The 27,104-nt window shown below is 41.6% G+C and overlaps 6 non-coding genes across 6 annotated transcripts; all 6 read left to right on the top strand.

Moving 5' to 3' along the window:
• Positions 1-6,226: 6,226 nt before the first annotated feature.
• Positions 6,227-6,298, top strand: trnae-cuc (transfer RNA glutamic acid (anticodon CUC)). Its single transcript has one exon. It is a non-coding gene; the product is annotated as a tRNA-Glu (tRNA).
• Positions 6,299-9,810: 3,512 nt separating this feature from the next.
• On the top strand, positions 9,811-9,882 carry trnae-cuc (transfer RNA glutamic acid (anticodon CUC)). Its single transcript has one exon. It is a non-coding gene; the product is annotated as a tRNA-Glu (tRNA).
• Positions 9,883-16,345: 6,463 nt separating this feature from the next.
• On the top strand, positions 16,346-16,417 carry trnae-cuc (transfer RNA glutamic acid (anticodon CUC)). The gene has a single exon. It is a non-coding gene; the product is annotated as a tRNA-Glu (tRNA).
• A 3,520-nt stretch (positions 16,418-19,937) lies between these two features.
• trnae-cuc (transfer RNA glutamic acid (anticodon CUC)) lies at positions 19,938-20,009 on the top strand. The gene has a single exon. It is a non-coding gene; the product is annotated as a tRNA-Glu (tRNA).
• A 3,953-nt stretch (positions 20,010-23,962) lies between these two features.
• On the top strand, positions 23,963-24,034 carry trnae-cuc (transfer RNA glutamic acid (anticodon CUC)). Its single transcript has one exon. It is a non-coding gene; the product is annotated as a tRNA-Glu (tRNA).
• Positions 24,035-26,362: 2,328 nt separating this feature from the next.
• Positions 26,363-26,434, top strand: trnae-cuc (transfer RNA glutamic acid (anticodon CUC)). The gene has a single exon. It is a non-coding gene; the product is annotated as a tRNA-Glu (tRNA).
• The last annotated feature ends 670 nt before the right edge of the window (positions 26,435-27,104 follow it).

The following is a 27,104-nucleotide window of genomic DNA, read 5'->3' as shown; positions in this document are numbered from 1 at the left end:
CTTTTCGCTTTAGCAGCCCCGTACAGTAGATCGAATGTTTCGACTCAGTCCTCGAGAGACACGCATCCTAAAACTCCACATGGATGACTGGTTTGTGAATATTCACCCCTACTTCATGGTAATTTCCAGATTGTGCTGCACTCACAGTCTCACCAGCTGCAATAAGATGAGGCAAAGGTGAGAGCATTTGGCAATGACAAATGCTCATGGGGCTCCCCAAATGTCACCTAGAATTCCCTCTTCAAAAGTTTAAATAATTCTTTGAATTTGCAGAGAACACATCAGAAAGCAATACAATAGAGGGTATTAGATTCAATTAACACAGATAGTAGTTTTACATTATGTACTGGAGATACAGTATAGGAGGCATTTAGATTTATAAAACACAAAATGACGAACTTTTGCTATTTTACATTCTAAAGTGATCCGGAAAAATAATTTATGATTACAGCACCTAGAAAGAGGACAGTTTTTCTCAGGGATTTATTATTTACCTAACTGCAGAGAGCAGAGCATTATGGGAAGGTAACTAAAGTTGTAAAATGACACAGACGCTGCAACCTCCTCAACTTTTTTTCACAGATGTCCAGAGCTGAGTTCATAAGGCGACCTCCGTTTAGTTTGTATTCTCCTTTGGAGTGTCAGAACAGAAGACAGCATACTGTTATCCTGGTCCAAGTGTTTAGTTTAGTTTTTAAATTTTTTATTTATAACTTGCAAGATGTGACCTACAAGCAGTACAGGTATTTTTTTTTTAAAATTTATTTATTTATTTATTTATTTATTTATTTATTGTTGTTCTTGGTTTTGTTGCTATTTTTATTATTTAATGCTGGTAATACACACATGCTGATTGGTCAGCAGCAGTGATAATTTGGACAACAATGAGCCCCACATTGTTAAAGATGGTGTGTTCTTGCTGTTAGTTGTCATTCCCGATGAGGAGGCCTGTTGGCTGCCAGCCTCTGACGCTACCATTTAAATGCGTGTGTGTGTGTGTGTGTGTGTGTGTGTGTGTGTGTGTGTGTGTGTGTGTGTGTGTGTGTGTGTGTGTGTGTGTGTGTGTGTGTGTGTGAATGCTGGATTGTGTTGTAAAGCGCTATGAATGATTTGTCAGGCTAGAAAGGCACTACAAAGTCAGTTGACTATTTTAGTAGTAGTATTACAATAGTAATTATCATTGTACACATGGTATATACTATAAATTAAATTCTAAAATACTGTAGTCTTACTGCTGTGAATTAACAATACAGTAATGAGCTGTAAATTTATTTTTAGTAATATAAAGTACATCAGAAATTCAGTAAGTAACCGTTATGAATACTTTGCAGGAGAATTCTTATGGAGATAATTAATGTATATTTTAAAAAGTTTATCAATGTGATAAAACTGGGGGTTTATGCTCAAGCATGAAAACATTACATCCACATATGTGAACTCTTATTTTCTTGCTTGCCCCCATCACGAGGTGACATTTGGTGATGCAACAACAAGATTTTCTTGTGAAAAAAAAAAGAAAAAAAGAAAAGAATCAGGACTAAGACAGCTTTGCTTGGCAGAACAACCCTCCCACACAAAAACATGTTCCACCATCACAGGAATTTTGAAGAGCTTAGGCAAGGGCAGACATTTCTAATGCTTGGCATTTAACGGCATCCAAAAGAGTTGAGACTGTAAAAAGAGAGAGAGAGAACGGAGGAAAGCTGATTAGTCACATTCTGCTTTAATGAGACACAAATACAATACAGTGCAAATATAGACAAACAGAACAAGGCTGAAGCTTTGATTTAGAACAGCCTTATTTCTGAAAACTCAATGACCCCTGAGGCGTGTGAGGTACAGTACAAACACTGACTGGGCTGAGAGCAGTTATGTATACTGTAGTAGACATGCATTTTATTTTTATAAATATATTTATGTCTTTCTTGTATGGACTGTGGCTGGATTCACATTCTGTTGCAGACAATAATAAAAACAGTGAGAAACATTTACCGTATTTTAGCGCATTCAGGTGGTCAAACTGGTGCCTAGAAGCAGTGACAACTTCCAAAACAAGCATGAAACAGAATTAATTAACAACATGGCTTCTGAATTATCAGAAGTGACTAGTTTTAATGAATTCTTCCTTTGCTCCCCAACAGGAGTCACTCCTCTTCGTAAGGAAAAACCCCCCTCAAGACTGTTTCAGTGGCAAACAGAGACGTCAAGATTCTGGGTCTTTTTTCCTCCCAAATAGTTATGGGAGATTTTTAATAAGTACAAAATTATGAAGGGAAGAGCAGAATATGTAGATGCTGATGACACTAATACACCAAAGATAAATATTCACCTCAAAGCAAAAGGTCATTCATAAGTCATCGCAGAACGGTGTAAAGTCCAGTTCACAATGATAGGAGGAGGGTTTAACCCTTCAGAAACCGTTTGGTTAACAGTTGCTCTTGACCAACATTCAGTCATTTGTGGTTTACCTTAAATGTCAGCTGTTTGACACCAAAAAAAGAGCATTGCTCACTGCGAATGTGGGAAACAGCTTGGTGGTAAATTCCCAAACTCAGTTTCATGTTTGATCTAGAAGTCAGCTTTTCTATTTTCTGTCTATGAAATTATTTAAAATAATTAATATTTCTTGGTGTTTTTTCAAAGTGCTGTATTGTTTGCACATTGCATCACTCCAGATGTCAGGTAGTAGTTCCTCATCGAGTACAAAGGTTTCACGTGACAAATGACAACTGTACTGGTGCACCTTCTGCACCAGTGAATGAAACCATGAAAACACAACGTATAAGAATCTGTTGGCTGTGATCATCCAGCTAACACGTTTCTGATCCTTGTCCCACTGATATGAAATACGGAGACTTTATGTAGGAGGTGTTGTCAACAGATAGGAGTCATGTTTCAGTGCAATGACCCATCATCACCGAAATCACTAGAGAGTATCCATGTAGATATTTTACATAAAAATGCTTCACGTCATGAGACATACTGAATATAGAGGGTGCATTCATGGTCAACCTCAACCATTTTTGCTACATGCACACCATGGGCAGTGGAAACCAACTGATAATAAATTAATTATCCAGCTTGATGAGTCATGGCTAAATTTGTGCACGAGGAAGTGTGAAAAGGCATCATAATCGAAGCTCCCATACTATTCACCATAGCAACCAATGAAAAACACAAGTCTGCCATGTTTCACCTCAGGTGAGTTCGAAATTTTAATATATTTACCTGGTGATGAGCATATAGTTATAAAAAAAAAAAGCTTTAGCAGAAGTGAATGCATAACCTTGACTTATACAGCAGTCTCACTTCATATTATAGGTGAAAAGGTGATGGAATGTTGTGAAAAGAACGTCTGTTTTTTTTTAGGTGCAATCCAATAGGCAAATGGAGGCAGTTGAAAAAAAAAATCATATCACTGATGGCCAACACTGATCAGGAAATGGGACATATGAGGGGAGATACGAATGAAGGAACGAATGAATGCTTTATTATTTTGTACATGTGGTAGTAAAACAACGAAAATAAACTGAGGAGAAAAGCAAACAAGATCATTGAAAGTAGACAAAACGACAATAACAATAGTCCAAGCAATGAATCCCACATGTCCAAAAAGGAGTAGGGTGAAGCACAGTGACGTGTAATGAGGTTCATGTTTGGTGAGGGACTGACTTCATCATTATCAGATTTACAAACATGAACCTACAGTGTAGCTTATTCACCATTTAATGATCAACAGTGACTGAGTTATTTTTAAAGTCTCATAGCAGAATTATTTATACGTACACAAATAATATGTAATACACAAATAAGCACATCTGATTAAAAAAAAGTTATGTTGTTACCTACACTTTTGTTTATGTTATGTTTACTTATAAATGACGTCCATGCGCAGCTCCTTCTGAACAAAAGCATTGAAAATTTTTTGAGTTGAGATACGTAATCCTCCATTTTTGTATTAAGGCAAGGCAAGCGGACAAAAATGAATGGACTTGTAATTTGCTGTCACTTAGGCTGCGTTCAGACTGCAGGAATATCGGATTTCCTTCCATATCTTATTTTAAGGACGACTGTTCACATTGTTTTGAGCAAGAGTCCAAATGCGATCTTGCTCTGTTCAGACTGGGCTATATTATTGGCCGATCTGACAGGTTGCCGTAACAATGACATCGGGGTGGAGACGTCGTTTAGTGCACGTAATGTGTGAGGTCATATAATTGCGACGGCGGCAACAACAACAATGACGACAAACATGAAGTTTTGTTACCTTAGCGTATTGGCAATATCACTGTCTGATAGAGGGGGAGGAAATCTCTCACACACCAGACATTGTCAACTTCTTCCGTTTTTTACTACTCCGTAATTCGCGACGCTCTTCCTTCTGACGCCTTGCTCTCCCATCGTGGATATGACGTCATGGTCCGCCACAAAACTACCTCCCAAAAATCGGATATCATGTGGTATGGTACTGTTCAGACTACAAACGCGACATCTGACATCAATCTGGATGGGCTAAAAATCGGATATACATAGGTGACCAGTTTGAACAAGGTCTTATTTTGTGGCCGAGGAGTCCCAAGAAGAATCCCTGGGATCAGCAGCGCCCTCTACCATGAGGCAAGAGAACTGCGTGCCTCAGTTAATGCTTCCCAGGCATTTTAGGATCGCTCATCTCAAGAAAGACGTTACACACATACAGTTCTTGACAAAAAAAAAAGTACATTATATACATTACCTAAACTATGGAAGTTTAGTTCATATAGCAAACGTGTTTGAACATGTTAACAGCGACATATAGACAGATAGCATTACGGGCTTACTGTTTAGATACCAGCACAGCTAGCCGAGTCATTGCGCAATCCAGCTGGCTGCTGCCTTACCAGGGGTCACTTCTCAGTATTTCAGAGGTAAATTTGAAAATTTGGCGATTTTGAGTTAAATAATCTAAAACTGGTGACTTTAACTTGGTAGTTTTATAATACACGTCACTGGATTAATATAACCATTTAAATTATTTCTTCCATTTTCCCTTGTTTTTGTTTCATGATGGCAGGTGAGGCCATGACTCCCCTGACCGCTTTAGAAGCATCCCAAAACATGTTCAATATACACAGATGATGTTAAACCAGGTTTAAAACAGGCAAGGATTTTAAAACCTGAACCATTAGTAGATCCATGAGTTTAATATTATTTTGCCTCCACCTACAGGACGTCACTGGAGGGGTTCGGTGTGGTTGGTGTAGTTACAGGGATGGTCCAGATGGAGGCGGTGTGGAGCCAGCAGAGCAGCGGGTTCATGCAGGTTCAACGTGAGAAGAAGAAGATGAAGAAGCAGCAGAGATGAAGCTGCTGTGTGTTGTAAAGACATAACGTTAATGTTGTTGGTGCGACGTTCATGTTGTGTGGAGTCCAAAAAGACTGTGTTTCGCTGTATTACTCAGGCTGCACTACAGCGTCTATTCACAGGCGCGATCCCACTACTGAGCGGCACGGGGGCTTTGACCTGCTCCGTTTCCGACCTGGGCCGGTGCACCCCTCCTTAGACGACCTGGTGGTCCCGAGCTCCCCCAGGAGCACCATATCGATACCGAACTTAGTGCGGACACCCGATCGGCATAGTCCGCTGCAGCTCAGAGCTCCTGAGCTCAAGCGATCCTCCAGCCTCAGCCTCCCGGTAGCTTGGATTACAGGCGCTCGCCACCGCACCCGGCGAGGATAGGTAGGACTCATCGGAGTTTTAATCCGACTAGTATGACGTCACAGAGACGCAGTGCTGTGGATTCTGATGGTGAAAATACAAAGTGGAGTTACGAAGTCTGATAACACGATGGAAACGTGCTAATAGTTAACATTAAATAGCAAAACATTCAGTGTTCAAAAAACTACTAATGCTTCCGGCTGAAACTTATCCCGGTCAACATTGGTTCCCACCTGTGCCTGAGCACCGGTTATCCCCAGGATATCTGGCTTCCTCCTACCTGTGAAAACACGCAACTTGGTGAATTGTTCACACCAAATTGTCAAAGAGGTATTATTATTGTTATTAAAATATGTAATGTTAACGGACTATTACTACAAAAAAGAACTCACCTCATAACACTGAATTGTTTTATTTTAAGTAACAAAAGCTTCGACCAAGTGGGCTTATATCAACTTGATTAAATGTACTACAAACTTTAAATTGTTTTGTACGAGGACGGAAATATATAGCTGTTTGAGAAGTGAGTCCCTGGTGGTCTAGTGGTTAGGATTCGGCGCTCTCACCGCCGCGGCCCGGGTTCGATTCCCGGTCAGGGAAACTCAGTTTTCTCTCCTCTTTCAGGGATTTTTGAACCAGAATTATTTGCCAATTGTTTCGTTCCGAACAGAAACGGAATTATAACGTTTCCGGTTTTGCGTTCCACCCATAAACTGACGTTCCTGAACCGGTTAGAACAAAAAAATTAAGTTCCTGAGCCGGTTAATAACGTTCCTTGTAAATATAAATATGTAGGTGCCGTATTTTGCGCACCGCAAGACGCGCTTAAAAGCCTTAAAATTTCGGTGTAAACAGAGCCTTTAAAGTTAAACTGCGTGCATCGTGGAGCGATGGATGAGAGACGTGAACACATGTTTACCAGGACTGGGGGGCAGTACAGAGGGAGAGACACCCCCACAATATGTGGTGGATTGCGGATCCTGGACTAACGTGTCTGCTTTGACTTTTGTCCGATGTTTCGCTAAAGCCGGCATCATGACCGGACAGACACCCGGAAACCAGACAGTCAGCGATAGTGAAACTACCGAGATATTCAATGCAGACCGAAGATAAAGACTTCGAAGGATTTAGCACAGATTAATCAAAAAATAAGGAAATAAAAACATATTTAAAAAATAATTTCGGTGTATTTTTTGATATTTAAATACGTAGTACAACACAGTTCAACCACAGACAGCTTTTTGCTTCCGTTGACAAGCATGAACCGAACAATAATGTGCGCTGTGTGTCCGGTTAAAGTACAGAAATAAACTGTTATTTAGACTGCGCCTCTTTGTACAATGAGCCAAATGGTGCGCAAAATACGGTAACTTAAGGACTTTTGGATTGGCAACTAAAGCAATTAGTTTATGTACTATAGACTATTATAGATATATCCCTACCCTACAGTAAACAGTACCACAGCACTACACCACTGCTTTATAGATAGATAGATAGATAGATAGATAGATAGATAGATAGATAGATAGATAGATAGATAGATAGATAGATACTTTATTAATCCCGGAGGAAATTGTATTATTATGTATTATGTATTATGTATGTATTATGTATGTATTATGACAGTTATATCACTGTAGTTAAGAATTATGCCCCCTACTTAGACACTACATAACCGCTTTTGATCGCTGATACTTCTCTCTGCTCTCATCCGGCGTCCAGTGAATGACAGGAAGTGAAACATGAGGTCAAATTTTTTTTTAAACTCGAAAAAAAAACCCCGGTATTAACCGGTTTACAAATATTTTGTGTTCAGGAACATTAAAAAATATAAATTTTTCGGATTTCGTTTTCGTTCCATGAACCGGTTCAAAGCCCTGCTTTAAATTGAATAACAGCTGACTAAGCGCGGAGCAGCGGGTACCGCCATCGCTACACGGCAAAGCAGTTCCCGGATCTGTGAGGACTTTTTATGTTCTCCCCACATTTGCGTGGATTCTCTGGGTTTTCTGGCTTCCTCCTACTTCCAAAAACAATTAGCCAGTCTCAAAATGTCCGTAGGTGTGAGTATCTGACTGTCATATACTGTATGTGGCTCTGGGTTGCACTGGCTTCATGCCCGCAGTATCACCCGCCTCACACCCCCAGTCGGATGGGATGGGCTAGTTCGACTAGTATGACGTCACAGGAGCACATTGACAACAATTTTGATTGTGGAAAAAGTTGAGGAGCAGTTGCAAACACTTCTAACACAATGGAAGCATTTTAATGTGACGTGTCCACGTCTTTACGTCACGTTTTCACAAAGTTTCGTTATACAGTACCCCTCGTTCCTCACGGTTAATGCCTTCCAGGAACCACATGCAAATAACAAATTCCGCGATATAGCAACAAACTATTATTGTTTACGGTAATTTTAACGTTTATGAACCTTCCCTATACTGATACTAAACCATCTGTATTACCTTTCCCCACACTTTTATGGACTGTTTAAAGCACTTTCTGTCTCACAAAAGTCCGAGACTGACAGAACGGAGCGCACTTCCGGATGCCATTAGCCAATAGAATGCACATACAGGATCACGTGACTGCCTACTAACAATCCGCGACTTCTACCAGAAAGTAGAAGAGCTCACCCATAACTTTAATGGCGTTTCTGGTAAATGATGATGTGATATGAAATGATATGATATGAGAGCCAACACTGAGTCAACTTGTCCTTATTCATCATTGGCATAGACAAGTTCGTTGAAAAAAGATTATTTGTACTCTAACTGACCTCGAACACACCTCCAAAAACACAACATTAGCCTCTGCTTGTTGATTACAACCAGAAGAGAAAAATACAACTAAAATGTTATGAGAATCAAATATCATGTCTTGACAGCTAACCGGGAATTTGTCAAAAATATTATCCTGGTACTGTATTATCTTAAAAAATCTGTATCAATGTGGAGCAAAGAAAGAGAGAAAAATAGAATGTTATACAACAATATCAATGTTATGACAGCACAACTGAGACAGATTCAGAAGAAGTCTAGGAGTCTAGACCTGCTTAAATATATGAAGAAGCACCAATAAATTAAGATTATTACACCTGGGCCATGGTGACAATATTTCAAACATTTGTTTATGCCTTATATTGTTGCCTCTTGAAAGCCATTAAACATGAATAGAATATTATTAAATTGTGTTTAAGACTAGATTCCTCACTGAATCCAGTACAATCTGACCAAACCAGACCCCATGTGTTTAGAAGTATCTCAAAACATGCCCAATATTTACAGATGATGTAAAAGTGGTTGGTGTAGTTACAGGGATGGTCCAGATGGAGGCGGTGTGGAGCCAGCAGAACAGCGGGTTCATGCAGGTTCAACGTGAGAAGAAGAAGATGAAGAAGCAGCGATGAAGCTGCTGTGTGTTGTAAAGACATAACGTTAATGTTGTTGGTGCGACGTTCATGTTGTGTGGAGTCCAAAAAGACTGTGTTTCGCTGTATTACTCAGGCTGCACTACAGCGTCTATTCACAGGCGCGATCCCACTACTGAGCGGCACGGGGGCTTTGACCTGCTCCGTTTCCGACCTGGGCCGGTGCACCCCTCCTTAGGCGACCTGGTGGTCCCGAGCTCCCCCAGGAGCACCATATCGATACCGAACTTAGTGCGGACACCCGATCGGCATAGTCCGCTGCAGCTCAGAGCTCCTGAGCTCAAGCGATCCTCCAGCCTCAGCCTCCCGGTAGCTTGGATTACAGGCGCGCGCCACCGCACCCGGCGAGGATTGGCTGGAGTCATCGGAGTTTTAATCCGACTAGTATGACGTCATAGAGACGCAGCGCTGTCGATTCTGATGGCGGGAAATGCAAAGCGGAGTCGCAGTTACGAAGTCCGATCACACGATGGTAACGTGCTAATAGTTACCATTAAATAGCAAAACATTCAGTGTTCAAAAAACTTTAAATGCTTCCGGTAGAAACTTATCCCGGTCAACATTGGTTCCCACCTGTGCCTGAGCACCGGTTATCCCCAGGATATCTGGCTTGATTAAAGGTACTACAAACTTTAAATTGTTTTGTACGAGGACGGAAATATATTGCTGTTTGAGAAGTGAGTCCCTGGTGGTCTAGTGGTTAGGATTCGGCGCTCTCACCGCCGCGGCCCGGGTTCGATTCCCGGTCAGGGAAACTCAGTTTTCTCTCCTCTTTCAGGGATTTTTGAACCACAATTATTTGCCAATTGTTTCGTTCCGAACAGAAACGGAATTATAACGTTTCCGGTTTTGTGTACCACCCATAAACTGACGTTCCTGAACCGGTTAGAACAAAAAAATAAAGTTCCTGAGCCGGTTAATAACGTTCCTTGTAAATATAAATATGTAGGTTATGTAGGTGCCGTATTTTGCGTACCGCAAGACGCGCTTAAAAGCCTTAAAATTTCGGTGTAAACAGAGCCTTTAAAGTTAAACTGCGTGCATCGTGGAGCGATGGATGAGAGACGTGAACACATGTTTACCAGGACTGGGGGGCAGTACAGAGGGAGAGACACCCCCACAATATGTGGTGGATTGCGGATCCTGGACTAACGTGTCTGCTTTGACTTTTGTCCGATGTTTCGCTAAAGCCGGCATCATGACCGGACAGACACCCGGAAACCAGACAGTCAGCGATAGTGAAACTACCGAGATATTCAATGCAGACCGAAGATAAAGACTTCGAAGGATTTAGCACAGATTAATCAAAAAATAAGGAAATAAAAACATATTTAAAAAATAATTTCGGTGTATTTTTTGACATTTAAATACGTAGTACAACACAGTTCAACCACAGTCAGCTTTTCGCTTCCGTTGACAAGCATGAACCGAACAATAATGTGCGCCGTGTGTCCGGTTAAAGTACAGAAATAAACTGTGTTATTTAGACTGCGCCTCTTTGTACAATGAGCCAAATGGTGCGCAAAATACGGTAACTTAAGGACTTTTGGATTGGCAACTAAAGCAATTAGTTTATATACTATAGACTATTATAGATATATCCCTACCCTACAGTAAACAGTACCACAGCACTACACCACTGCTTTATGACAGTTATATCACTGTAGTTAAGGCTTATGCCCCCTACTTAGACACTACATAACCGCTGCTGATCGCCGATACTTCTATCTGCTCTCATCCGTCGTCCAGTGAATGACAGGAAGTGAAACGTGAGGTCAAATATTTTTTTCAAGAACGAAGAAAAAACCCCGGTATTAACCGGTTTACAAATATTTTGTGTTCAGGAACATTAAAAAATATAAATTTTTCGGATTTCGTTTTCGTTCCATGAACCAGTTCAAAGCCCTGCTTTAAATTGAATAACAGCTGACTAAGCGCGGAGCAGCGGGTACTGCCATCGCTACACGGCAAAGCAGTTCCCGGATCTGTGAGGACTTTTTATGTTCTCCCGACGTTTGCGTGGATTCTTTGGGTTTTCTGGCTTCCTCCTACTTCCAAAAACAATTAGCCAGTCTCAAAATGTCCGTAGGTGTGAGTATCTGACTGTCATATACTGTATGTGGCTCCGGGTTGCACTGGCTTCATGCCTGCAGTATCACCCGCCTCACACCCCCAGTCGGATGGGATGGGCTAGTTCGACTAGAATGACGTCACAGGAGCACATTGACAACAATTTTGATTGTGGAAAAAGTTGAGGAGCAGTTGCAAATACTTCTAACACAATGGAAGCATTTTAATGTGACGTGTCCACGTCTTTACGTCACGTTTTCACAAAGTTTCGTTATACAGTACCCCTCGTTCCTCACGGTTAATGCCTTCCAGGAACCACATGCAAATAACAAATTCCGCGATATAGCGACAAACTATTATTGTTTACGGTAATTTTAACGTTTATGAACCTTCCCTATACTGATATTAAACCATCTGTATTACCTTTTCCCACACTTTTATGGACTGTTTAAAGCACTTTCTGTCTCACAAAAGTCCGAGACTGACAGAACGGAGCGCACTTCCGGATGCCATTAGCCAATAGAATGCACATACAGGATCACGTGACTGCCTACTAACAATCCGCGACTTCTACCAGAAAGTAGAAGAGCTCACCCATAACTTTAATGGCGTTTCTGGTAAATGATGATGTGATATGAAATGATATGATATGAGAGCCAACACTGAGTCAACTTGTCCTTATTCATCATTGGCATAGACAAGTTCGTTGAAAAAAGATTATTTGTACTCTAACTGACCTCGAACACACCTCCAAAAACACAACATTAGCCTCTGCTTGTTGATTACAACCAGAAGAGAAAAATACAACTAAAATGTTATGAGAATCAAATATCATGTCTTGACAGCTAACCGGGAATTTGTCAAAAATATTATCCTGGTACTGTATTATCTTAGAAAATCTGTATCAATGTGGAGCAAAGAAAGAGAGAAAAATAGAATGTTATACAACAATATCAATGTTGTGACAGCACAACTGAGACAGATTCAGAAGGAGTCTAGGAGTCTAGATCTGCTAAATATATGAAGAAGCACCAAAGGAAAGTGCGCACAATGAATGTCAGGCAAAACATTTTGTCTGGCATAGGTTTGAGAAGGATTTTAACAAATTAAGATTATTACACCTGGTCCATGGTGACAATATTTCAAACATTTGTTTATCCCTTATATTGTTGCCTCTTGAAAGCCATTAAATATGAATAGAATATTATTAATTGTGTTTAAGACTACAGATTCCTCACTGAAACCAGTACAATCTGACCAAACCAAACTTCATGTGTTTATAAGTATACTTAAACATGCTCAATATTTAAAGATGATGTAAAACCAGGTTTAAAACAGTGAAGGATTTTAAAACCTGATCGATTACTACATCCAATATTTTGCCTCCACCCGCAGGACGTCACTGGAGGGGTTCGGTGTGGTTGGTGTAGTTACAGGGATGGTCCAGATGGAGGCGGTGTGGAGCCAGCAGAACAGCGGGTTTATGCAGGTTCAACGTGAGAAGAAGAAGATGAAGAAGCAGCGATGAAGCTGCTGTGTGTTGTAAAGACATAACGTTAAAGTTGTTGCTGCGACGTTCATGTTGTGTGGAGTCCAAAAAGACTGTGTTTCGCTGTATTACTCAGGCTGCACTACAGCGTCTATTCACAGGCGCGATCCCACTACTGAGCGGCACGGGGGCTTTGACCTGCTCCGTTTCCGACCTGGGCCGGTGCACCCCTCCTTAGGCGACCTGGTGGTCCCGAGCTCCCCCAGGAGCACCATATCGATACCGAACTTAGTGCGGACACCCGATCGGCATAGTCCGCTGCAGCTCAGAGCTCCTGAGCTCAAGCGATCCTCCAGCCTCAGCCTCCCGGTAGCTTGGATTACAGGCGCGCGCCACCGCACCCGGCGAGGATTGGCTGGAGTCATCGGAGTTTTAATCCGACTAGTATGACGTCATAGAGACGCAGCGCTGTCGATTCTGATGGCGGGAAATGCAAAGCGGAGTCGCAGTTACGAAGTCCGATCACACGATGGTAACGTGCTAATAGTTACCATTAAATAGCAAAACATTCAGTGTTCAAAAAACTTTAAATGCTTCCGGTAGAAACTTATCCCGGTCAACATTGGTTCCCACCTGTGCCTGAGCACCGGTTATCCCCAGGATATCTGGCTTGATTAACCCTTAGGTACCGATTAAAATGGCTCTACACCTTAGCCAAAGAGACAAAAAATTGACATTTCATAAAAGTGTTAAAAAAAATTGTAATACAGAAATATATTTTTTTCTTTCAATGCACCAATCTTTTACATTACTTCAGCCCTATCCATAGATATAAAGTTGTATTTATTATTTTATATGTCTATATGGAATTTGCCATTATAACCTTTTTTTCTTCCAATGGGAAAAACACAAAATGTGGAATATTTCCAGAAGTTAGTGCACAGTTAAATACTTCTGCTAAAGATATTACAACCTTGACCATACCAATAATTGGTAGGATTATTAACTTTAATGCATCATTAGTTTTTGGTACAATGAGAATTTTAACTTTTCTGAACACTTTAACCAAAGAGACAAAAAATTGACATTTCATAAAAGTCTTCAAAAAAATTGTAATACAGACATATATTTTTTTCTTTCAACGCACCAATCTTTTCCATTACTCCAGCCCTATCCATAGATATAAAGTTTTTCCATTATTATATATGTCTATATGGAATTTGCCATTACAACCCTCTTTTTCTTCCAATGGGAAAAACACAAAATGTGGAATATTTCCAAAAGTTAGTGGACAGTTAAATACTTCTGATAAAGATATTACAACCTTGACCATACCAACAATTGGTAGGATTATTAACTTTAATGCATTATTAGTTTTTGGTACAATGAGAATTTTGGCTTTTCTAAACACTTTAACCAAAAGAGACAAAAAATTGACATTTCATAAAAGTCTAAAAAAAACATGCCATACAGAAATATTTTTTTCTTTCAGTGCATCTGATCTTTTCCATTACTTCAGCCCTATTCATAGATATAAAGTTTTTTTTATTATTATATATGTCTATATGGAATTTGCCATGACAACCCTCTTTTTCTTCCAATGGGAAAAACACAAAATATGGAATATTTAGAAAAATTTGCATATGGTTAAATATTTCTGATAAAGATATTACAACCTTGACCATGCCAGTAATTGGTAACAATATTAACTTTAATGCATAATTAGTTTTTGGTACAAAGAGAATTTTAAAGTTAATGAACACATTGGCTAATGGTCCAAAACGGATCATGTCATGAAATTGTATGCGCCTCGCCATGGCAACGTGTCCGGTGCAGACAAACAAAAATGAGACCTTCGTACAACTACATATTTTATTATACATATAAACATTTCAACATTCATTAAATTTCAAACATAAGAACAATATTTGTGCAGTGTATGCCGTGGTATGGTATGTTTTGTTGTTGTTGTTGTGTGTGTGTGTGTGTGTGTGTGTGTGTGTGTGTGTGTGTGTGTGTGTGTGTGTGTGTGTGTGTGTGTGTGTGCGTGCGTGCGTGTGTGAGAATGAATGTTTACTGGCACTTGAAACACGACTCACAGATAATCCTGTAGTGCCTCTTGCATGCATGTGCGTGACACTTTGCGCACTGGCTCCACACTCCCTTCTGATCAGCGCACAGCATATGCAAGTCTTACGTGATTTGGCCGGGACCGGCTGTGGCTCCTCCCCTCCCCATCTCCCTCTTGATTGGCCCGGCCCTGGACTTCACGGACCAGGCTCGCCGAAAACGGTGCTCTAGGCATCTGCGGTCGGTTCTCCATTGCTGGGGTGACGAGCGCTGCGCCGAGCTGCTCCAAAAAAAGGTGGCGTTTCGTGGACCGAGAGCTGTTCCAGCCGGGGTACACAGACAAGAAAAGACGGAAGGCGTTGTAGCAGGAAACATGGACCATGTGATAAAAAAGACACATGGGCCAGCGGCGCGTTTGCCGCGGCAGGAGTAGGTGCCACAAGCCTGCGGAAGAAAAACAAATTACACGAATGATATGCATACAATTTCACACATCCCTCTTGATAAATAGAAAAATATTCAACGAAATAAAGTGCATAGGCTATTGCTATATCGCACAATCAAACGTAGTGAGTAACAGTAAATAAATACCAGTAAGTGAAATAAATAAGTGATGCGTAAATACCTGGTCCAGGTGGTCGACGGCTCCTTTGCAGCGATTATAGTCCATTATTATTTGTGGGGGTTTTTTCCCCGATTCCTGGACCTCTGGTTCCCGGTGTTTTGTGCTCAGGAGAAGCACGTTTGTTTTGTTTTGGTTTTTTTGGGGGGGGGACGACATATGACACGATCGCTGTCTTCATGCGTGAATCCGAACAACGATGACTGCACTTGCCGCTGTTTACTGTCTAAGAGCTGCGGGGGGAGCACAGCCAGCCCCCCCAGCCAGCAAATTTTGCTGGATCAAAAGAAGCCTCCGCTCACCTATTGGATGAATGGAAATACATATTTTTGCAGGTGTGTAAACACAGACCTGCAAAACAAATCATGTCCTTTTTCATGTCCTTCTGTCACACCCACTACCTTTCATGAAGGTAGTTGTTGTGAATGAAGGAACGAAAATAAGAACAGGAGGAGTAAACAGGAGGAGTAAACACAGACGGTGGGTCTGTGTCTGGGCTGTGGGGTCAATGTGGGGACAGTGGCTTGCTGCAGACAATGAAGATCATGTTGCATTATAACATGGCAGCATTATTGTATATAGTAATATATATAATATGCATATATAATATATTAATATATTATATATATATATATGCCTATAGCATATGAAAAATATGTGGTTATAATGGGAGTCAATGAGACCATTTTTGTACCAATTGGTTCCTGTGTGTACACGGTGACAATCTACTATTCTATACACTTCCAATGACAGGCATTAAGGAATTTAGAAAATAAAGTTGAAAGAAAATGACTGGCAAAATTTAATATATTTAGCCTTTTAATTGACTGATTTATTGGGAAAGAAAAACATAAAAACAACAAAAATGTCACTTTTGGTACCAATCAGTCCCCAAGGGTTAAAGGTACTACAAACTTTAAATTGTTTTGTACGAGGACGGAAATATATTGCTGTTTGAGAAGTGAGTCCCTGGTGGTCTAGTGGTTAGGATTCGGCGCTCTCACCGCCGCGGCCCGGGTTCGATTCCCGGTCAGGGAAACTCAGTTTTCTCTCCTCTTTCAGGGATTTTTGAACCACAATTATTTGCCAATTGTTTCGTTCCGAACAGAAACTGAATTATAACATTTTCGGTTTTGCGTTCCACCCATAAACTGACGTTCCTGAACCGGTTAGAACAAAAAAATTAAGTTCCTAAGCCGGTTAATAACGTTCCTTGTAAATATAAATATGTAGATTATGTTGGTGCCGTATTTTGCGCACCGCAAGACGCGCTTAAAAGCCTTAAAATTTCGGTGTAAACAGAGCCTTTAAAGTTAAACTGCGTGCATCGTGGAGCGATGGATGAGAGACGTGAACACATGTTTACCAGGACTGGGGGGCAGTACAGAGGGAGAGACACCCCCACAATATGTGGTGGATTGCGGATCCTGGACTAACGTGTCTGCTTTGACTTTTGTCCGATGTTTCGCTAAAGCCGGCATCATGACCGGACAGACACCCGGAAACCAGACAGTCAGCGATAGTGAAACTACCGAGATATTCAATGCAGACCGAAGATAAATCCCCACAGATTTATCAAAAAATAAGGAAATAAAAACATATTTAAAAAATAATTTCGGTGTATTTTTTGACATTTAAATACGTAGTACAACACAGTTCCACCACAGTCAGCTTTTTGCTTCCGTTGACAAGCATGAACCGAACAATAATGTGCGCCGTGTGTCCGGTTAAAGTACAGAAATAAACTGTTATTTAGACTGCACCTCTTTGTACAATGAGCCAAATGGTGCGCAAAATACGGTAACTTAAGGACTTTTAGATTGGCAACTAAAGCAATTAGTTTATATACTATAGACTATTATAGATATATCCCTACCCTACAGTAAACAGTACCACAGCACTACACCACTGCTTTATGACAGTTATATCACTGTAGTTAAGGCTTATGCCTCCTACTTAGACACTACATAACCGCTGCTGATCGCCGCTACTTCTCTCTGCTCTCATCCGTCGTCCAGTGAAACATGAGGTCAAATATTTTTTTCAAGAACGAAAAAAAAAAAACCCGGTATTAACCGGTTTACAATTATTTTCTGTTCCGGAACATTAAAAAATATAAATTTTTCGGTTTTCGTTTTCGTTCCATGAACCAGTTCAAAGCCCTGCTTTAAATTGAATAACAGCTGACTAAGCGCGGAGCAGCGGGTACCGCCATCGCTACACGGCAAAGCAGTTCCCGGATCTGTGAGGACTTTTTATGTTCTCCCCACGTTTGCGTGGATTCTCTGGGTTTTCTGGCTTCCTCCTACTTCCAAAAACAATTAGCCAGTCTCAAAATGTCCGTAGGTGTGAGTATCTGACTGTCATATACTGTATGTGGCTCTGGGTTGCACTGGCTTCATGCCCGCAGTATCACCCGCCTCACACCCCCAGTCGGATGGGATGGGCTAGTTCGACTAGTATGACGTCACAGGAGCACATTGACAACAATTTTGATTGTGGAAAAAGTCGAGGCGCAGTTGCAAATACTTCTAACACAATGGAAGCATTTTAATGTGACGTGTCCACGTCTTTACGTCACGTTTTCACAAAGTTTCGTTATACAGTACCCCTCGTTCCTCACGGTTAATGCCTTCCAGGAACCACATGCAAATAATAAATTCCACGATATAGCGACAAACTATTATTGTTTACGGTAATTTTAACGTTTATGAACCTTCCCTATACTGATATTAAACCATCTGTATTACCTTTCCCCACACTTTTATGGACTGTTTAAAGCACTTTCTGTCTCACAAAAGTCCGAGACTGACAGAACGGAGCGCACTTCCGGATGCCGTTAGCCAATAGAATGCACGTACAGGATCACGTGACTGCCTACTAACAATCCGCGACTTCTACCAGAAAGTAGAAGAGCTCACCCATAACTTTAATGGAGTTTCTGGTAAATGATGATGTGATATGAAATGATATGATATGAGAGCCAACACTGAGTCAACTTGTCCTTATTCATCATTGGCATAGACAAGTTCGTTGAAAAAAGATTATTTGTACTCTAACTGACCTCGAACACACCTCCAAAAACACAACATTAGCCTCTGCTTGTTGATTACAACCAGAAGAGAAAAATAAAACTAAAATGTTATGAGAATCAAATATCATGTCTTGACAGCTAACCGGGCATTTGTCAAAAATATTATCCTGGTATTGAATTATCTTAAAAAATCTGTATCAATGTGGAGCAAAGAAAGAGAGAAAAATAGAATGTTATACAACAATATCAATGTTGTGACAGCACAACTGAGACAGATTCAGAAGGAGTCTAGGAGTCTAGATCTGCTAAATATATGAAGAAGCACCAAAGGAAAGTGCGCACAATGAATGTCAGGCAAAACATTTTGTCTGGCATAGGTTTGAGAAGGATTTTAACAAATTAAGATTATTACACCTGGTCCATGGTGACAATATTTCAAACATTTGTTTATCCCTTATATTGTTGCCTCTTGAAAGCCATTAAATATGAATAGAATATTATTAATTGTGTTTAAGACTACAGATTCCTCACTGAAACCAGTACAATCTGACCAAACCAAACTTCATGTGTTTATAAGTATACTTAAACATGCTCAATATTTAAAGATGATGTAAAACCAGGTTTAAAACAGTGAAGGATTTTAAAACCTGATCGATTACTACATCCAATATTTTGCCTCCACCCGCAGGACGTCACTGGAGGGGTTCGGTGTGGTTGGTGTAGTTACAGGGATGGTCCAGATGGAGGCGGTGTGGAGCCAGCAGAACAGCGGGTTTATGCAGGTTCAACGTGAGAAGAAGAAGATGAAGAAGCAGCGATGAAGCTGCTGTGTGTTGTAAAGACATAACGTTAAAGTTGTTGCTGCGACGTTCATGTTGTGTGGAGTCCAAAAAGACTGTGTTTCGCTGTATTACTCAGGCTGCACTACAGCGTCTATTCACAGGCGCGATCCCACTACTGAGCGGCACGGGGGCTTTGACCTGCTCCGTTTCCGACCTGGGCCGGTGCACCCCTCCTTAGGCGACCTGGTGGTCCCGAGCTCCCCCAGGAGCACCATATCGATACCGAACTTAGTGCGGACACCCGATCGGCATAGTCCGCTGCAGCTCAGAGCTCCTGAGCTCAAGCGATCCTCCAGCCTCAGCCTCCCGGTAGCTTGGATTACAGGCGCGCGCCACCGCACCCGGCGAGGATTGGCTGGAGTCATCGGAGTTTTAATCCGACTAGTATGACGTCATAGAGACGCAGCGCTGTCGATTCTGATGGCGGGAAATGCAAAGCGGAGTCGCAGTTACGAAGTCCGATCACACGATGGTAACGTGCTAATAGTTACCATTAAATAGCAAAACATTCAGTGTTCAAAAAACTTTAAATGCTTCCGGTAGAAACTTATCCCGGTCAACATTGGTTCCCACCTGTGCCTGAGCACCGGTTATCCCCAGGATATCTGGCTTGATTAAAGGTACTACAAACTTTAAATTGTTTTGTACGAGGACGGAAATATATTGCTGTTTGAGAAGTGAGTCCCTGGTGGTCTAGTGGTTAGGATTCGGCGCTCTCACCGCCGCGGCCCGGGTTCGATTCCCGGTCAGGGAAACTCAGTTTTCTCTCCTCTTTCAGGGATTTTTGAACCACAATTATTTGCCAATTGTTTCGTTCCGAACAGAAACTGAATTATAACATTTTCGGTTTTGCGTTCCACCCATAAACTGACGTTCCTGAACCGGTTAGAACAAAAAAATTAAGTTCCTAAGCCGGTTAATAACGTTCCTTGTAAATATAAATATGTAGATTATGTTGGTGCCGTATTTTGCGCACCGCAAGACGCGCTTAAAAGCCTTAAAATTTCGGTGTAAACAGAGCCTTTAAAGTTAAACTGCGTGCATCGTGGAGCGATGGATGAGAGACGTGAACACATGTTTACCAGGACTGGGGGGCAGTACAGAGGGAGAGACACCCCCACAATATGTGGTGGATTGCGGATCCTGGACTAACGTGTCTGCTTTGACTTTTGTCCGATGTTTCGCTAAAGCCGGCATCATGACCGGACAGACACCCGGAAACCAGACAGTCAGCGATAGTGAAACTACCGAGATATTCAATGCAGACCGAAGATAAAGACTTCGAAGGATTTAGCACAGATTAATCAAAAAATAAGGAAATAAAAACATATTTAAAAAATAATTTCGGGGTATTTTTTGACATTTAAATACGTAGTACAACACAGTTCAACCACAGCCAGCTTTTTGCTTCCGTTGACAAGCATGAACCGAACAATAATGTGCGCCGTGTGTCCGGTTAAAGTACAGAAATAAACTGTGTTATTTAGACTGCGCCTCTTTGTACAATGAGCCAAATGGTGCGCAAAATACGGTAACTTAAGGACTTTTGGATTGGCAACTAAAGCAATTAGTTTATGTACTATAGACTATTATAGATATATCCCTACCCTACAGTAAACAGTACCACAGCACTACACCACTGCTTTTTAGATAGATAGATAGATAGATAGATAGATAGATAGATAGATAGATAGATAGATAGATAGATAGATAGATAGATAGATAGATAGATAGATAGATAGATAGATAGATAGATAGATAGATAGATAGATAGATAGATAGATAGATAGATAGATAGATCCTTTATTAATCCCGGAGGAAATTGTATTATTATGTATTATGTATGTATTATGTATGTATTATGACAGTTATATCACTGTAGTCAAGAATTATGCCCCCTACTTAGACACTACATAACCGCTGCTGATCGCCGCTACTTCTCTCTGCTCTCATCCGTCGTCCAGTAAATGACAGGAAATGAAACATGAGGTCAAATATTTTTTTCAAGAACGAAAAAAAAAACCCCGGTATTAACCGGTTTACAATTATTTTCTGTTCCGGAACATTAAAAAATGTAAATTTTTCGGTTTTCGTTTTCGTTCCATGAACCGGTTCAAAGCCCTGCTTTAAATTGAATAACAGCTGACTAAGCGCGGAGCAGCGGGTACCGCCATCGCTACACGGCAAAGCAGTTCCCGGATCTGTGAGGACTTTTTATGTTCTCCCCACGTTTGCGTGGATTCTCTGGGTTTTCTGGCTTCCTCCTACTTCCAAAAACAATTAGCCAGTCTCAAAATGTCCGTAGGTGTGAGTATCTGACTGTCATATACTGTATGTGGCTCCGGGTTGTACTGGCTTCATGCCCGCAGTATCACCCGCCTCACACCCCCAGTCGGATGGGATGGGCTAGTTCGACTAGTATGACGTCACAGGAGCACATTGACAACAATTTTGATTGTGGAAAAAGTTGAGGAGCAGTTGCAAATACTTATAACACAATGGAAGCATTTTAATGTGACGTGTCCACGTCTTTACGTCACGTTTTCACAAAGTTTCGTTATACAGTACCCCTCGTTCCTCACGGTTAATGCCTTCCAGGAACCACATGCAAATAATAAATTCCACGATATAGCGACAAACTATTATTGTTTACGGTAATTTTAACGTTTATGAACCTTCCCTATACTGATATTAAACCATCTGTATTACCTTTTCCCACACTTTTATGGACTGTTTAAAGCACTTTCTGTCTCACAAAAGTCCAAGACTGACAGAACGGAGCGCACTTCCGGATGCCGTTAGCCAATAGAATGCACATACAGGATCACGTGACTGCCTACTAACAATCCGCGACTTCTACCAGAAAGTAGAAGAGCTCACCCATAACTTTAATTAATGGAGTTTCTGGTAAATGATGATGTGATATGAAATGATATGATATGAGAGCCAACACTGAGTCAACTTGTCCTTATTCATCATTGGCATTGATGCCAAGTTCATTGAAAAAAGATTATTTGTACTCTAACTGACCTCGAACACACCTCCAAAAACACAACATTAGCCTCTGCTTGTTGATTACAACCAGAAGAGAAAAATACAACTAAAATGTTATTCGAATCAAATATCATGTCTTGACAGCTAACCGGGCATTTGTCAAAAATATTATCCTGGTACTGTATTATCTTAAAAAATCCGTATCAATGTGGAGCAAAGAAAGAGAGAAAAATAGAATGTTATACAACAATATCAATGTTGTGACAGCACAACTGAGACAGATTCAGAAGAAGTCTAGGAGTCTAGATCTGCTTAAATATATGAAGAAGCACCAAAGGAAAGTGCGCACAATGAATGTCAGGCAAAACATTTTATCTGGCATAGGTTTGAGAAGGATGTTAACAAATTAAGATTATTACACCTGGGCCATGGTGACGATATTTCAAACATTTGTTTATCCCTTATAATGTTGCCTCTTGAAAGCCATTAAACATGAATAGAATATTACTAAATTGTGTTTAAGACTACAGATTCCTCACTGAAACCAGTACAATGTGACCAAACCAAACTTCATGTGTTTAGAAGTATACTTAAACATGTTCAATATTTAAAGATGATGTAAAACCAGGTTTAAAACAGTGAAGGATTTTAAAACCTGATCGATTACTACATCCAATATTTTGCCTCCACCCGCAGGACGTCACTGGAGTTGTTCGGTGTGGTTGGTGTAGTTACAGGGATGGTCCAGATGGAGGCGGTGTGGAGCCAGCAGAACAGCGGGTTCATGCAGGTTCAACGTGAGAAGAAGAAGATGAAGAAGCAGCGATGAAGCTGCTGTGTGTTGTAAAGACATAACGTTAATGTTGTTGCTGCGACGTTCATGTTGTGTGGAGTCCAAAAAGACTGTGTTTCGCTGTATTACTCAGGCTGCACTACAGCGTCTATTCACAGGCGCGATCCCACTACTGAGCGGCACGGGGGCTTTGACCTGCTCCGTTTCCGACCTGGGCCGGTGCACCCCTCCTTAGACGACCTGGTGGTCCCGAGCTCCCCCAGGAGCACCATATCGATACCGAACTTAGTGCGGACACCCGATCGGCATAGTCCGCTGCAGCTCAGAGCTCCTGAGCTCAAGCGATCCTCCAGCCTCAGCCTCCCGGTAGCTTGGATTACAGGCGCTCGCCACCGCACCCGGCGAGGATTGGCTGGAGTCATCGGAGTTTTAATCCGGCTAGTATGACGTCACAGAGACGCAGCGCTGACGATTGTGATGGCGGGAAATGCAAAACGGAGTTACGAAGTCTGATAACACGATGGAAACGTGCTAATAGTTACCATTAAATAGCAAAACATTCAGTGTTCAAAAAACTACTAATGCTTCCGGCAGAAACTTATCCCGGTCAACATTGGTTCCCACCTGTGCCTGAGCACCGGTTATCCCCAGGATATCTGGCTTCCTCCTACCTGTGAAAACACGCAACTTGGTGAATTGTTCACACCAAATTGTCAAAGACGTATTATTATTGTTATTAAAATATGTAATGTTAACGGACTATTACTACAAAAAAAGAACTCACCTCATAACAGTGAATTGTTTTATTTTAAGTAACAAAAGCTTCGACCGAGTGGGTTTATGTCAACTTGATTAAATGTACTACAAACTTTAAATCATTTTGTACGAGCAGGGAAATATATTGCTGTTTGAGAAGTGAGTCCCTGGTGGTCTAGTGGTTAGGATTCGGCGCTCTCACCGCCGCGGCCCGGGTTCGATTCCCGGTCAGGGAAACTCAATTTTTAGTCCTTATTTAAATTCTTGAATAAAAGCTGACTAAGTGCGGAGCAGTGGGTACCACCATCGCCTCATGGCAAGGTTGTTCCCAGCTCTGTGAGGAGTTTGTATGTTCTCCCTTTGTTTGTGTGGATTCTTTCTGGCTTCCTCCAAAAACATTCACTTCATGTGAATTGGCCGGTCTCAAAATGCCCGTAGGTATGAGTGTCTGTCTGTCATATATGTGACTCCGCGGTGCTCTGGCGTCATGCCCGAGGTGTCCCCAGTCGGCTGGGATAGGCTCCACCACCCTGCAACCCGCCACAGAGGAAGAAGCGGTATTGGAAATGGATGGCAATGATATGAGATGATATGCTATGATATGGTATTATATGATATGGTATGACATGGGGCGCTCTGGCCTCACAGAAAGAAGCATATGAAATAGTGCATGAGAGGAGATAGATAAGAAAGACTTGTTCAGATTGAGTTACTTGACCATCAGTTAGAGGTGGATTACAGGTGAATTTGTGTATTATTGGAGCAACTTAAAATAATGACAGTTGCATTTATGTAGAGTAGGTAAAATAGAAATCCTGAAAACACGTCTTCAGTTTTTCCAGTGGTCTCCCCTCGTACCTGGAACATCACTGTGATTATATCTTCTATGGTAGGGGCTCAGGTGCAGATGAAAAGACAGAACTAGGAAATCTCCAGATTTCTGTGGCCACCCCTGAAGATATCACCTGCCCCATCTTGTTTGCTGAAATGTGTGACATGTCCACCTGAAATTTCTGTTCCTGTTTAGACCGGGGGGGAGGGGGTGTTTTTGGAGGTTTTCTATGTTTCTGTTGCTTTGGTTTTGATATTGAACATGACATAATCACAGAGTGTGTAGCAGCGCCAGAATAGAACAGGAAATTAACAAGGGGGAGGACAGCTAGTACTGAACTAAACATCACTCCTAAGACTGAACTAATTTGATGTGATCTGATCACAAAATAGTTGTGCTGAAATTCCACAGTGATTTAACTTGACATAACTGTTGTGTCATCAGGAAGTCGTGGGTTCTATTATAAAGGAAAGGGTCAAATTAGATTGTTTGGATAAAGCCACTGAAGATGAATAGAAATAGACTATGCTGATTCCTCACTGAAACCAGTACAATCTGACCAAACCAAACTTTATGTCTTTAGAAGCATCCCAAAACATGTTCAATATACACCGTTGATGTAAAACCAGGTTTAAAACAGGCAAGGATTTTAAAACCTGAACCATTCGTAGATCCATGAGTTAAATATTATTTTGCCTCCACCCGCAGGACGTCACTGGAGGGGTTCGGGTGTGGTTGGTGTAGTTACAGGGATGGTCCAGATGGAGGCGGTGTGGAGCCAGCAGAACAGCGGGTTTATGCAGGTTCAACGTGAGAAGAAGAAGATGAAGAAGCAGCGATGAAGCTGCTGTGTGTTGTAAAGATATAACGTTAATGTTGTTGCTGCGACGTTCATGTTGTGTGGAGTCCAAAAAGACTGTGTTTCGCTGTATTACTCAGGCTGCACTACAGCGTCTATTCACAGGCGCGATCCCACTACTGAGCGGCACGGGGGCTTTGACCTGCTCCGTTTCCGACCTGGGCCGGTGCACCCCTCCTTAGACGACCTGGTGGTCCCGAGCTCCCCCAGGAGCACCATATCGATACCGAACTTAGTGCGGACACCCGATCGGCATAGTCCGCTGCAGCTCAGAGCTCCTGAGCTCAAGCGATCCTCCAGCCTCAGCCTCCCGGTAGCTTGGATTACAGGCGCTCGCCACCGCACCCGGCGAGGATTGGCTGGAGTCATCGGAGTTTTAATCCGACTAGTATGACGTCACAGAGACGCAGCGCTGACGATTGTAATGGCGGGAAATGCAAAGCGGAGTCGCAGTTACGAAGTCCGATCACACGGTGGAAACGTGCTAATAGTTACCATTAAATAGCAAAACATTCAGTGTTCAAAAAACTACTAATGCTTCCGGTAGAAACTTAACCCGGTCAACATTGGTTCCCACCTGTGCCTGAGCACCGGTTATCCCCAGGATATCTGGCTTCCTCCTACCTGTGAAAACACGCAACTTGGTGAATTGTTCACACCAAATTGTCAAAGAGGTATTATTATTGTTATTAAAATATGTAATGTTAACGGACTATTACTACAAAAAAAAGAACTCACCTCATAACAGTGAATTTTTTATTTTAAGTAACAAAAGCTTCGACCGAGTGGGCTTATATCAACTTGATTAAATGTACTGCAAACTTTAAATTGTTTTGTACGAGGACGGAAATATATTGCTGTTTGAGAAGTGAGTCCCTGGTGGTCTAGTGGTTAGGATTCGGCGCTCTCACCGCCGCGGCCCGGGTTCGATTCCCGGTCAGGGAAACTAAAATTTTAGTCCTTATTTAAATTCTTGAATAAAAGCTGACTAAGAGCGGAGCAGTGGGTACCACCATCGCCTCATGGCAAGGTTGTTCCCAGCTCTGTGAGGAGTTTGTATGTTCTCCCTTTGTTTGTGTGGATTCTTTCTGGCTTCCTCCAAAAACATTCACTTCATGTGAATTGGCCGGTCTCAAAATGCCCGTAGGTATGAGTGTCTGTCTGTCATATATGTGACTCCGCGGTGCTGTGGCGTCATGCCCGAGGTGTCCCCAGTCGGCTGGGATAGGCTCCACCACCCTGCAACCCGCCACAGAGGAAGAAGCGGTATTGGAAATGGATGGCAATGATATGAGATGATATGCTATGATATGGTATTATATGATATGATATGACATGGGGCGCTCTGGCCTCACAGAAAGAAGCATATGAAATAGTGCATGAGAGGAGATAGATAAGAAAGACTTGTTCAGATTGAGTTACTTGACCATCAGTTAGAGGTGGATTACAGGTGAATTTGTGTATTATTGGAGCAACTTAAAATAATGACAGTTGCATTTATGTAGAGTAGGTAAAATAGAAATCCTGAAAACACGTCTTCAGTTTTTCCAGTGGTCTCCCCTCGTACCTGGAACATCACTGTGATTATATCTTCTATGGTAGGGGCTCAGGTGCA

This window comes from Antennarius striatus, chromosome 19 (genome assembly GCF_040054535.1).
Source record: "Antennarius striatus isolate MH-2024 chromosome 19, ASM4005453v1, whole genome shotgun sequence".
NCBI classification, from domain to species: domain Eukaryota; kingdom Metazoa; phylum Chordata; class Actinopteri; order Lophiiformes; family Antennariidae; genus Antennarius; species Antennarius striatus.
The sequence above is the reverse complement of the archived record's forward strand: the minus strand, read 5'-3'. Positions and strand labels throughout refer to the sequence as shown.